Below are 12,121 nucleotides of genomic sequence, written 5' to 3'. Positions count from 1 at the left end.
TAATAACACATCTGGACATTTCACAAAAATAAAACCTTCATCTTCATGGGAATGTGCATTTCCCCACATTGATGTTTTATTTAATTTCTCAATCAGATCTCTCTCTCTCACTCTCCTTTGTGTGTGTGCGCGTGTGTGTGTGTACGCGCATGTGTGTGTGTGAATGAGTGAACAGTGAAGCTGCTCGGCTGTTAAGGGTCATGACCCCGTTTCCACCCTGGTTAGCATCAAAGTGAGTTGTTATTGTTAGCTAATTGTTAACACAAGAACGTGAAGTGCTCCGACATCAGCAAATGAAACAATCACATAATTTGTTCTCTCAGGATCATTTTCACACACTGACATGAAACAAAGCTCGCCCTGGGATGAAAGTGGACGACTGCAGACATGGCTTTACTGAGCGAGTGTTGCTGGTGGAATTAAAGATAAAGAGCTGAAATTGACAGGAAGCTAAATTACGTGTGAAACTGGATCAATAATAGCTTTGAAAAGTCTGTTTGTAAAGTCTTCATGCTGAAAAAAAAAGTTTAATAGACATTTAAAATTGTGTTTTTCAAGATTAGTATTAGCTTTCATATTGCATATTTTATTTCCTTATGTGTAAAATATAAGGTTTGACAAGTCAGTTTACTGCAAAAAAAAAGGAAAAAAAAATCATCTCTCATTTAATTTTAAGTAATCAGACGCTTAAAAAATCTTATTTATTCAAAACATGTAATCAAAATAATCAGGAAGAACATTTCAACCTCTCAGTCTTCAGCACAAATGAATCTTTCCAAAGGATTTTATAGAAATGAGGCAAGCGCTTCAGACATAATGAAAGTTCTGTGAATTTTTAGAAAGTACCTGAAACAAGTTGACTAGAATTTTGTTACAAACTGGTTAAAATATTCTTGCTGCACAGGCAGATGCTTCATTCATGAGAAACAAAAAAAGATTTTAAGGAGATTTTTGTGCTCTGTATGTGCATATATGTGTAATCAAACTGTAGGAAAATGTTCTACATATCCGAGTTCCTCCTCAAAGCTTCAGTCCCTGAACACTTTCTCACCTTCTTCCTTGTTTCTTTATCAGCTCTGCCAGTGCAGTTGGTCCCCTGGAAAAGGGCAAGTGGGATCACAATTTAAATGTCAGTGTATTAAAAACAATGCCTGCAGAGTGTTACAGTCTAACTGCATTCATGGCCATGCTGTGCTCGCTTAGTGATCACAGATGTGAATGGGCTGCCCTCTCTTGCTTTGAAAACCCTCCGGTCCTGTACAAAGTCCCAAGTGGTCGAAAGAAACGTGCCATGTGAGAGATGTCTTAATTACACAGGAATGTCAGGTTAGGCTTTGCCTTTGTGTGGCCGTGCAATGATGCAAGTTGCTTAAAGAATTTTCTTCCTCCCACCCTCATCGCTTTGCCTTTTATTCATCCCATTCTTCCGAGTTCAGGGCTGTCATTAGAATAATACGAGGTGATTCCTCTGCCAACAGATTGGTAAAGCTATAGAGATCTGCAACTGTGTACAGCCCCAGAGCGATCTCCTCTCACAGTCTTGGGTTGGCTGTTTTTGTGGCGGTGATGAAAAGTGGCAGACTTGAAGCTTGTGTCTCTCTGCAGTTGTAAGGCACTGTTCCCCTTTGCATGGATTAACGGCTCTGTCAGCCAACAGGAACTCCTCTACTGGTGTTTCACTGGGATCTCCAAAGTGCAGAGAGATGTTTGGGCTTTGCCGACGTGCACGCAGACACACTTTTTCCTCTGCGTTGTGGTTTGTTTCCCAAAAAGTATCAATGAAATTATTCTTAAAAGGATTTCTGATGCTTTTTTTTATTATCGCGGTGCATATTTGCATTTGAGTCAGCATTTAGGATTTCACTGCCACTTTGGTCTGGACAGGTGACTTGTACTTGTATTTGAGACCCTTACCAAAGGTTGACCCATTTAATACCTCTGCTGCCACTAGTGTATAAATGGTTAGTTTTTTTTGAAAGTTTTCAGTTTCCTCTAGTAATGGAGTGAGATGAAGCTAAAACTTAAAAACAATTGTCAAGCAAAACACCGCATTGCCTCATAAAAATGAGGCATAAAAATGAATGTCCGACAGCTTGAGTAGTGCGAGTAAACGCTGCCTGGTTTCAAGACAAACACAGAGGTTCTGTTTTATAGTGGCGTGTTTCCTTAACCTTTGGCAGGTCTGAAATTTTGGAACTGGAAAACAACACTTCATCGTTAATTTTTGACGCCCATCAAGGAAATGACTGTCACGAGTGAAGCGTGAGCCCACCCAAATGAGAGTTTTATTAATGTGAGCATGATCATGGTCTCAGTGGATATGTTGTTTTATTCACTGACTGCTCACAGGGACAGCTGCAGTAGCTAATAGCTACAGCAGAACAGACAGCATTTTTGCTTAATTTAGCCTATTTATGAATAGCATATCAAAGTTTTGCCGTGTAACCTATTTATTAAAACTTCAGATGTACACTTTAAACACCTTTTCTGCCATACAATGCTAAAATGTAATACCAGCATATTCAAATATGTTGGAAATATGCTAAAATAGCTGATCGTGATAAATCTGACCAGAAACGCAGTAAACCTTTGTTTTATACTATAAGACAAAATATGAAATTCAGTCTACAAAGTGAAAATAAAAACCAAGCCTAACCACAGTTAGTGTATTACAGCATTGACATGCTGTATCCACATGATGCTGACAGAACAGGAAAACTTCTCATTATTCCCAATTAAGTTGGGACAAAAAAAAAGTTGGTGTTTAGCTGCTGTGGATTTAGTTTTCATTTGTCTTTTTCTTTCGACATCACAGCGAGCGTTCTGGCTTTGAACCCATCTTGCTACTAGTTTGACACTTCTTTTCTATAGTTTATACTTTTCAACGTGTCTCAAAGAAAGCTTTCAACAAGTCTGAAAGAAAGCTTAGCACTCAAACTCCAGATATCTCTGTCTTGGAATTACCACTAGGTGGCAGATATGAGCATTTTCCCAGCTGGCTATTTGTTGGCTAATTACTCTCTGAACATGAAATAGGCCAATCCCTGCCCAGAGGCAGTCACGTAGTCACCAGCATCATCTAAAGTTATTGTAGCTATGCTAGGCCTACTAGCTTAGCAAAGTATCAGTTATTGCAGTGTTGTCCTTTTACTCGTGTGGAATTTCAAATACATATTTAAAGATCAAGTTTTATTATACGTATTTAAGAATAATTATCACGATTGCAAATGGAAGATGGACAGACTAATACAACAAAACAGAGGACATTTAATCAATGAAAAAGACAACAAAGCAGAAAGAACACATTTGTAGCATTTTTCCTGTTTTCGGCATGTGCTTTGTAAAACATATTTTTATAGCTGCAGCACATTAACATCTTTCCACAGAACCTTGTAGGAAAATTAGTCTTTCATTTCCTGTCCTATTCTAATTAACAGACCTCTTGCATCTTTGTTCATTTCATGTTATTTGGATTTTAGTATCAAGCTCCAACCACTGGCACAGCCTCTGGACACATGTAGCTGCACACGGTAAATAAATGTGATCATTTGAGAGCTGAACACAGCTTTTTAGAGAGCGTGTATTACTCAGAGGAAAGAGAAAATGAGTGAGTGAAGTGTTTTACACTGTCATTGCACCAAGGCCTCCCGACATAAACATCTATGATCTGCACTTTGTGATAAATTTCTGTAAACAGAGAAGCCAAACAACAGATGCAACATATTTAACTCGCCAACGTACAAATGCAAACATCTGTTAGCATAGCTGAGCAGTTATTTTTAGAGGATTTTTGTTTATAAGAACCAGCTCAACCAGCATAAGTACAAAAAGATTAGTAACAGTAAATTTGTTTGCATTGCGTTATTATTATCGATAATAATGGAAGCAGTAATAACAGTAACAGTGATAGTGGTATTAGGATTACAATGACGTTAAGTTTCACATTTGTTATTGCAGTGTGAATAGAAGGTAGTCGTAGCAACGCTAATATTTAAAAACTAACCGGTGCACTGACTGTCACAGTTATATCACTGAATATGTGTCAGTTAATAACTAACAAGACACAAATGAACGATACGTTTTGGGAAAATGAATATGTTTTTAAAAGGCATATTTTTTGACTGAAGTTCAACCTGTTTACAATTGAAAAAAGCTTCACATTTGAATCAAACAGAAACCTGCTTGTGTGAGTGATATAAATTAATGTATAAAGATGACCTAGACATACATACTAAAAGGCTATTTTATATGTTCAAAATTATGTTATGCTTCAGTAGTTTAGCTTTTGATTTTCTTTGATGTTTGATGTGCTCCATTTTAGTTTTTCAGTTTAGGTCATTTTTCTTATCTCAGATTTTCTTATCTCAGATTTAACATTTAATTTGTGTTTTATTTGGTTATTTTTTATAAATACATTTTTTTTCAGCTGTAAATTGCCCTGTTAGGTGCATATCATATGGTCAGAACTCTCTTAACCAAACTTTTATTATTATTATTATTATTATTATTATTTTGGTGTTATGTGAAAAAAAATGAAGCAAAAACAATCCAGTATCTACGGTAATTTTTATTAACTTTGAAATATCAGAACTGGTCTTAAAAATGCTGTGATAATAATAGTCTTCGCAGTGCTTTCGGTGGTAATACAGAGAAATGTCACTTGCATTGCTGTCATAACAGTTATCACAGCAGCTTTGATTTCATTGTGGATGACGTGGAAATAAATTACACTCAGCTGGCACTGGGACTCTCCCAAGTACAATTACTCTGTTTACATGCAGTAGTAGGGGAGGGAAATTGCTTTTGAAAGCACTCTTTAAGGTCATGGTTTTGTTGCAGTGCATAAGCCCAATGTTTACCGGAGTATTTTAGGAAAACACAAAGCTGCGCCACGCATCAACAAGTGTCTTAAAAGGCTGCACAAAGGGCGTGTTTTTTAGCCCAACTGAGGCAAATGCTCACCTAATCCTCTGGAGAGGCTCCTGTGATGAGCCTCGCCATCAAAGGCCTCTTTAACAAGGTGCTGAACTCGCTTAAGCACCAAGTAAACAAACAAACAATCCAAATCATTCACTGCATTTCCTGGACTCAGTTTTCTAAACAACTACACGCACAACGCATCCAGCGGCGGTACGTTCAAAGCCACTGTGTGGTCATCTGTGTGTAATTATTCATCATTCTGCATGGGAATTCCAATGACGTGCTGCACTGGTGAGGCAGCATTACCCCTCTCTGAAACAAGTGGGGTTTATTTTTGAACCTCTGCTTTTTCTCCACAGCCAGATTGCCCGGAGAGATTGGCTTTCTCCGGGCGGTGTAACAGATACCATCTAAATCATTAGGGCTCATTCATTGCCATGTGCCACTCTGTGGCTCAGGTTCCTGCGACCCTGAGGTCAAGCGGCTGAGAGCTCCCTGACCTCCAGCACTTCCTCTGAATATTAACAGAGTAGTTATGCAGTCAAAAGCCCTGATATAGAACATTGGTTCATTTAGATAATAGCCAATCAAGCGGAGCGGCGAGGAGTGCAGTGATCTCCACAGGATGGCTGGGCCTTTATGTGGCTTACTGAGGGCATAATGACAGCAAACAGAGGAAGCGTAGGCCTCTCTGGCTGAAATTATGCGGTCACATGCCTGCTGGCTGTAATGCTTTCCTTTAAACCAGCTAAGTTGTGCTCCTTACAAGGGACAAATCCAGGCAGGCTCTATTATGAAGATGAATGTTGTGCAGATATCTTGCAGACCCAGGGCTTTGGTACAAGACAGAGCGACACTGAAAGCCCACCATGGTGAAGGTGGTATTTACCATGCAACCTTGGCATGTGATGCTAGTCCAAAGCACCAGTGATAAAATATTCAAATTATTTTTAAAGAAGGTTTGCACAAACTCGCCGACTCAAAACTGTGTTGTACATTTGTCCCACATCTGCCCTGAGCAGAAATGATCCAAACTGGATTACAAGTTAAAATCACACAGGACAAAAATGACAAATTACAACCAACTGCCATTCGAGAATATTTAAAAATTCACAAACACATAGGATGATTTTCTTTTATTATACATGGGAATGTGCGCTAGCAAGTTAACATTCTTACAGGATTTTAGCGTAACATTGAGACAATAACCATTCATAAAATTATCTGACTAAATTGTTTGACATTGGTTGTGCCTACCCATAGCAGCTAATAATAACGGAGATTCAGTTGAGATTACGGTCACATTTGCTAATGATTATCTTGGACCGTGGTGCATAGTCCTATAGTTGGGGGATGTGTACCCTCCAGGATATAAGTATATAAGTACTGTTGCTTTTAAAAGAAAATATTTGAATATTTTTGAGTGGGACAGTTAGATTGGAAGTTATCTTGGTCTCATCTTGCCTTCATGACTCCCACAGTATCGGTGACCCTGTTTGACTGCTGAGCAGCCGCTGTGCGCCCACCGCTATCAGGCCTTTAATCAGTAAAACATTGCTGTGTATTTGTGGAGCTGAAATGGAGCGTGGCAGCCGCTGGAGGCTCTCAGGAGATGGACAGCAGCCACATTGTCACCCCTTTGTGCTTAATTGTCCATGTGCTGGAGGAGCGGAGACGTGAGGGATGAGGCTACAGCCGTCGGCACTGATAAGAGAACTGTCAGAGGGCAGACAAAGAGACAAGAAGTTGTTCTGTTTGTGTAGCATGTGCTGCATAGAATAAAACCTACAAGTCAGTTAGGAGTCAGTTTATTTTCTCTCTAGTGGATTAAGAAGATTAAGAAAAACTGTGTAATTCTAGAGCGCTTTCTCTAGGTTTTAGGAATTTTCTAGGAATTAATTTTGGTGTTTTGGAACAAGAAAGAATTGACTATCAAGAAAATATAAAATATAAATATTGAACAGCTTTTGTTTTCACTGAAACAAGTAAAATAATATCAGATCATGTTTTTATTTTTTTTTTCAACCCTCGGGTGCAGCTGTAAAATATCACTGACATATTACCACCATATAAAATTTTTTATGTTTAAGCATGTTAGCAAACCATCACCTGTTTACAATCTCGGTTCTGACCAACTCTTGAGGAAAATATTTGGTTCTTTGGCAGTTAAATGCCCTAGTCCAGACCATTGTCTGTCTGCCACTTGGTTCTGGGCATGTAGTGTACACCTGGTTTATCAGAATTGCCATCTGCAACACCTGCAGGCTGCTGAGGTTCAAATCCATTTGTGGGCCTAAAAACCAAACCAATGAGCTGAAAGATGCTCCAACACTGAGAGGAACTGTACGGTCTGGTGATAATTCACTTACATCACATGAGCCGGTATTAAAATAGTGGTTAGCCCAGCTTTAACTGAACTGTCTACAACTCATGGGCTTCTAATCCTCTGACAAATGGTAACAAGTACTGCAGGCATGCCTTTGAATTCAAAGCTTGATAGAAAAAAAAAATGATGGAAACAAATGAACTCAATGAGTTGCAGCAAGCTTCCAAAAAGTGTTGCAAGACTCTTTCCATGAAGCTAAATCTCGATGGTGTTGGTCACTGGTGAGTGGATAACACCTACTCTGGGTCTGAAATGTTCCACTGGTTTGGGTTCAGACAACAGCTGACAGAAAGTAACTCACATTAATCATTGAAACTACAGCAGAAAACAATGGGAAGGAGTCACTGTGCAGAGAACACAGGTTTCTAAGATACGAGTCCTCTTTACTGCTGACAGACACTCCCATGCAGAGCCAGAGGATTGCTATCCTAAGCTTGAATGCACGTCAATTACAGCCACATTCTCCTCAACCTCAGTGAGTAAATAAACACCCTGAAACTAGTGGATAATCATCACAGCCACTTTTGTCTTATTACAGAATCTAGATGACACATGGAATCTGCATGCAGGCGGCCCTCAACTATAAATAGTCGGCAGCAATCAAACAAAATAAATGAACTGTCAGAGCACAAGTGTTTACAAGCACGACAAAATTTTAAGTAATTATAAGTAAATTTGTTGCATTTCTGAGTAAGTGGTAGCAGATATGCCTCTGACAGGGAGGCAGTGGTGTGTGACGGGCTGATTTAGAACGGTAAGGCTGCCCGGCTCTGTGTAAACCCCAGCAGCAAAAAAAAAAAAAACCCCACTCCACATCCCACAGTGACCACATCTCAATGGGGAAGAACGCTAAAGACATCTGCAGGGCCATTACACACACTTAGCCGCACATCAAGGAACACTTGGCCGCTGTGCCGCTCTTGCTAAACTTCTCTCCAAATGGAAAATTGTTTGTCTGTTAATTATCTCTACCCTCTTTCAGCAATTTTAGACATCTTCAACTTTTGACTTTGTTTTTTTTCTTCACCCTCATCTCCAGCTGACCCTCTGAAGTTGTTTACAGGAAAAAGCAAATTCTGACTGACACGAAAAAATAAAATGCGTAATGGAAAATTGATAAGCATAACTTTATCCCATGCTCGTTTGAGATGTCTGAAGAAAATTTAGCATTTGGGTGACTCACCACATTACCATATTTGTGCACCATATGACATGATTTATAGACAATCATGTGATAATTTACATCTTGATGGCCTCATTCATGTGGGTTACTGAGGAGGATTTGCAGAGCCCGCCTCACTGATTACAGAGTGACTTGTGCTGCTAAAACAATGTGTGCTGCAGTCAGCAGAGAGAAACTTTTTATAATCAAACACTATTTTTAGGCATTTTGAATAACTGCGGCAAGTCTCTCTTAGTTGGAAATCTTAAACAGGACAGATAAACAAAAGGACATAAAAGACATCATGCAAGATGCACATGGACGTATGTGTCACCTGCACAAAGGTGGGACTTTCCACAGCCATATGGCAGCAACCCTCTTCCCCACAAGCCCTTTTTTAGCTCTTCTCAATGAGACAATACGCAAATGACAGATAAGGAATGATTTGCTAAAAGCAAAACCTCAAAAATAAACAAACCATTAGGCTGTGCCACAGGAGAGCTGGGTTAGCGCTTCTAATTCAGGTGAATTGCAGACAAATTTCCCCCGGCTGGCACACTTACAGCTGTAATAATACAGGGAGGCTGCAGAGCGACTGGGCCGCAGACTGGCCTGCACAGTGTCCACGCTGAGTCTGCAGCAACACCTCGTATGGCAGACCAGACTACAGGGGGAACATACTACATGCATTATTCACATATTTTACAAGACTTACAAATGCAAATTCAGTTTTGTGTGTTTTCATTTCTGTTTATTTTCGTAAAGACATGTGTAAATGCTATAGTTGCTTTTTGTTCCCGTACCTGATGTGTAAGCGTGGGTGTGTGAGTGAGTGATGCGTTTCTGCAGAGGGAAGACGCGGGACAAACCCAGAAAGAAAGACAAAGTGGAGTGAATTTGCTCGTGTTTTCCTTACCAGGAGCGGCGTGTTTATTTTTTGTTTCTTCAGTTTCAAAGTGTGGGCACCAAACTGCAACGGAAACACGAATGATTAAAATTGAAGTGCTTTGATTGAACGCTGCTTTTCCAGCCTGTGGCACAAACATTTGCAGTTTTGTCCTTTTATAGGGATTTTAATGACCTGTTGGGAACACTTGGACCTAAATGATGTGTTACAGGAAATAAACTTCAGAGAGATACGCCTCACCATTGCCCTGAGTCATATTATGTAAAGCAGATTTAATGGGTTTGATGTTTACCACAGTTGGTATTTGAGGCTCTAAACGCGCAAAACAGCAACGTGCTGCAGCTCTCAGTTACGTTTAAAATGAATGTATGCAAAGTGGGAGGTCAAAAAAATTAAAAAAAAAGAAAAAAAAAAAGCATCCAGTAGTAGAATAAGGACATGTTCACTTGGAATCAGCGAGGCCACACACTTGTATATTTTCATCGTGGCACAGTTGGAGTCTCATCAGCGGGTTTGAACCCGGTGTGTGTGCGAGGGTAGAGCAATGACACGGTCCTGAGCGCCTGATTGCAGGCATCTTGAAAAGATCTGGCTGGCTCGAGCTCACCACAGGTCTCCTTTCAGTGGGCTGTCATTACTGCCGAGGTGAGCTCTCACATGCCGACCCACACACACACACACACACACACACACACACATGCTCAGGGGGGCCACGGGATGAATGAGCGCACTGAGGCCTGCGCCTGATCAAGCGAGCGGCGGCCGGGAGTTGGTGTAAGGAAATCCTCTGGTGGGACTATCAGAGCACATTAGAGTGAGCAGGCCTCGGCTCTGGAACACACAGCTGCAGGGAAAGCACACTGAGGCAGTATTTCAGCAGCTGCTAAACGCTGCCGCTTTAATCCTAATATAAATATGTTAGCCAAATTGGAAAAAAGAGGCCTCATTTACCTATTTCACAAAAATTCTATGTAACGAGGATTAACTACTTATGCAGACGTTAATCATCAAACAGCAATATGAGGCAGAGGCAAATAAAAAAGACCCACCGCTTCATCTGACGGAGATGCCTTATGAGCTCATCGTGATTCTGTCACACAGCTACATTTACTGTCATTCAGGTGATAGAGAATTGATTAAAGTCTTTTCAGATCAGTTTTAATGTGTGTGTGGAGTCTGGCAGGTGTGCTGCTCCTCTCCCATAGACAAACACGTGCAATTGGAGACTGTTTGTAAACTGTCTGTCCTTTCTCAAAAGTGCCTTAGAGATTTACCAAAGGAAGTGAAATTGCTGCAAAAGACCTCATTTGGCACCAGCCTTCAACTTGTATGCTTGAGTGAGCATAATTGCAGGGGGGGGGGGTGGGGAGGGTGAGGGGACCCCGCTTTGGGTTTGCTATCTCTGAGCATACCTTCCTCTAATAACAACTGTGACTGAAATCAAACCCGCTCTGTGTTCGCTCTGAGAGGTGATTAGCCAGAGAAGTTAGGATTTCAAACAGCCCTAACTAGGGAGCTTTGTTTACCTTAGCTTGAGATTTATCATTGAATTTGTGATTCATTTTAAATGGATTAGCTCCACGCATTCTGTTTCAGAATAATTGTCCTCAAGTGGAGCATGCACAGCAACAGATTGATTTGGAAAATTGCTTTCATTATTGGAATTATTTGCCATTCGCACAACAACCAAGAGTGTAATCTCCCTCTTCTTGTTGTCAGTAGGGAAAATGAGGATGTTACCGTTGGCCTGCTGTCAAGTATGAAGTATGTGCTGCTGCTAATACCAACCGAACTGTCGAGACTGAAGGCTGAGCTTTCGTGGAGAGCTTGTGAAGGGGCAGCCTGTTGAATTGTGCCTGGCTAGTACCTCTCATGTCAGTGGAGTGGTTTAATGTGTGAGCTGTTTGTGTGTGTGCGTTAGCAGACGTGACCCAGCCAGGCGCAGAGCTCCATGCTGGGTGTCAGGCAGACCGAGCCATAGCTGTCAACAGCGATGCTTTATGGGGGCATTTCCTCTGCCGCTCTGACATGTGCTGTCACCTTGGTGTGGTAGACACTTCCATCTGCCCCCTAACAACACTTCTGTCAGTACACACACACACGCACACACACACACACACACACACACACAGAGTCAGGAGAACACCCACTATCAGATATCCCCTACACTCACCCCTGTTGTCTGACTGCCAAGAAAACGATCAGGATGGACCGGATTAGAAATATTTCAGTTGCTGACAGCTTTTCGCCGGAATAACTTAACGACTTGGCTCTGAAGTTTGAGACATTTTTCATCACATATCACTTTTAAGTGGTAAGTGTGTGCTGTCTTTGCTGCTGTGCACAGTACGTTTGGCTTTCACTGATATAGTTGAAAGCCAGCACTGATGCTATTAATCTGAAGTTGCCAATTGTTGATGTGTTGCTGATTTTTCAATGTCTTTGTACCGCATAAAAGAACTTTCAAATGTTAAAAACCAAGCAATCAGGGTTTTCCATTAAAATTCTGTTACTAACCAGGTCATTAAGGCTGCATAGACCACCAAGGGACACAACAGCCCGGACTGAAACGCAGCAGCGTGACATTAGATGTGAGAATGTCAGTTGTTTTGGCATCAGTCTGACTGACTAGCTTTTCCCCAAAGTATCCAGACGACATTTTCTGCAGTGGAACTGATTGTTATGGAAGTTTGTATAGAAATGTGTGAACCCCCTATAACTCTGTAATGATTGGTGATCAACTGAC

Source organism: Scatophagus argus, chromosome 3 (genome assembly GCF_020382885.2).
Source record: "Scatophagus argus isolate fScaArg1 chromosome 3, fScaArg1.pri, whole genome shotgun sequence".
Classification (NCBI taxonomy): domain Eukaryota; kingdom Metazoa; phylum Chordata; class Actinopteri; family Scatophagidae; genus Scatophagus; species Scatophagus argus.
The sequence above is the reverse complement of the archived record's forward strand: the minus strand, read 5'-3'. Positions refer to the sequence as shown.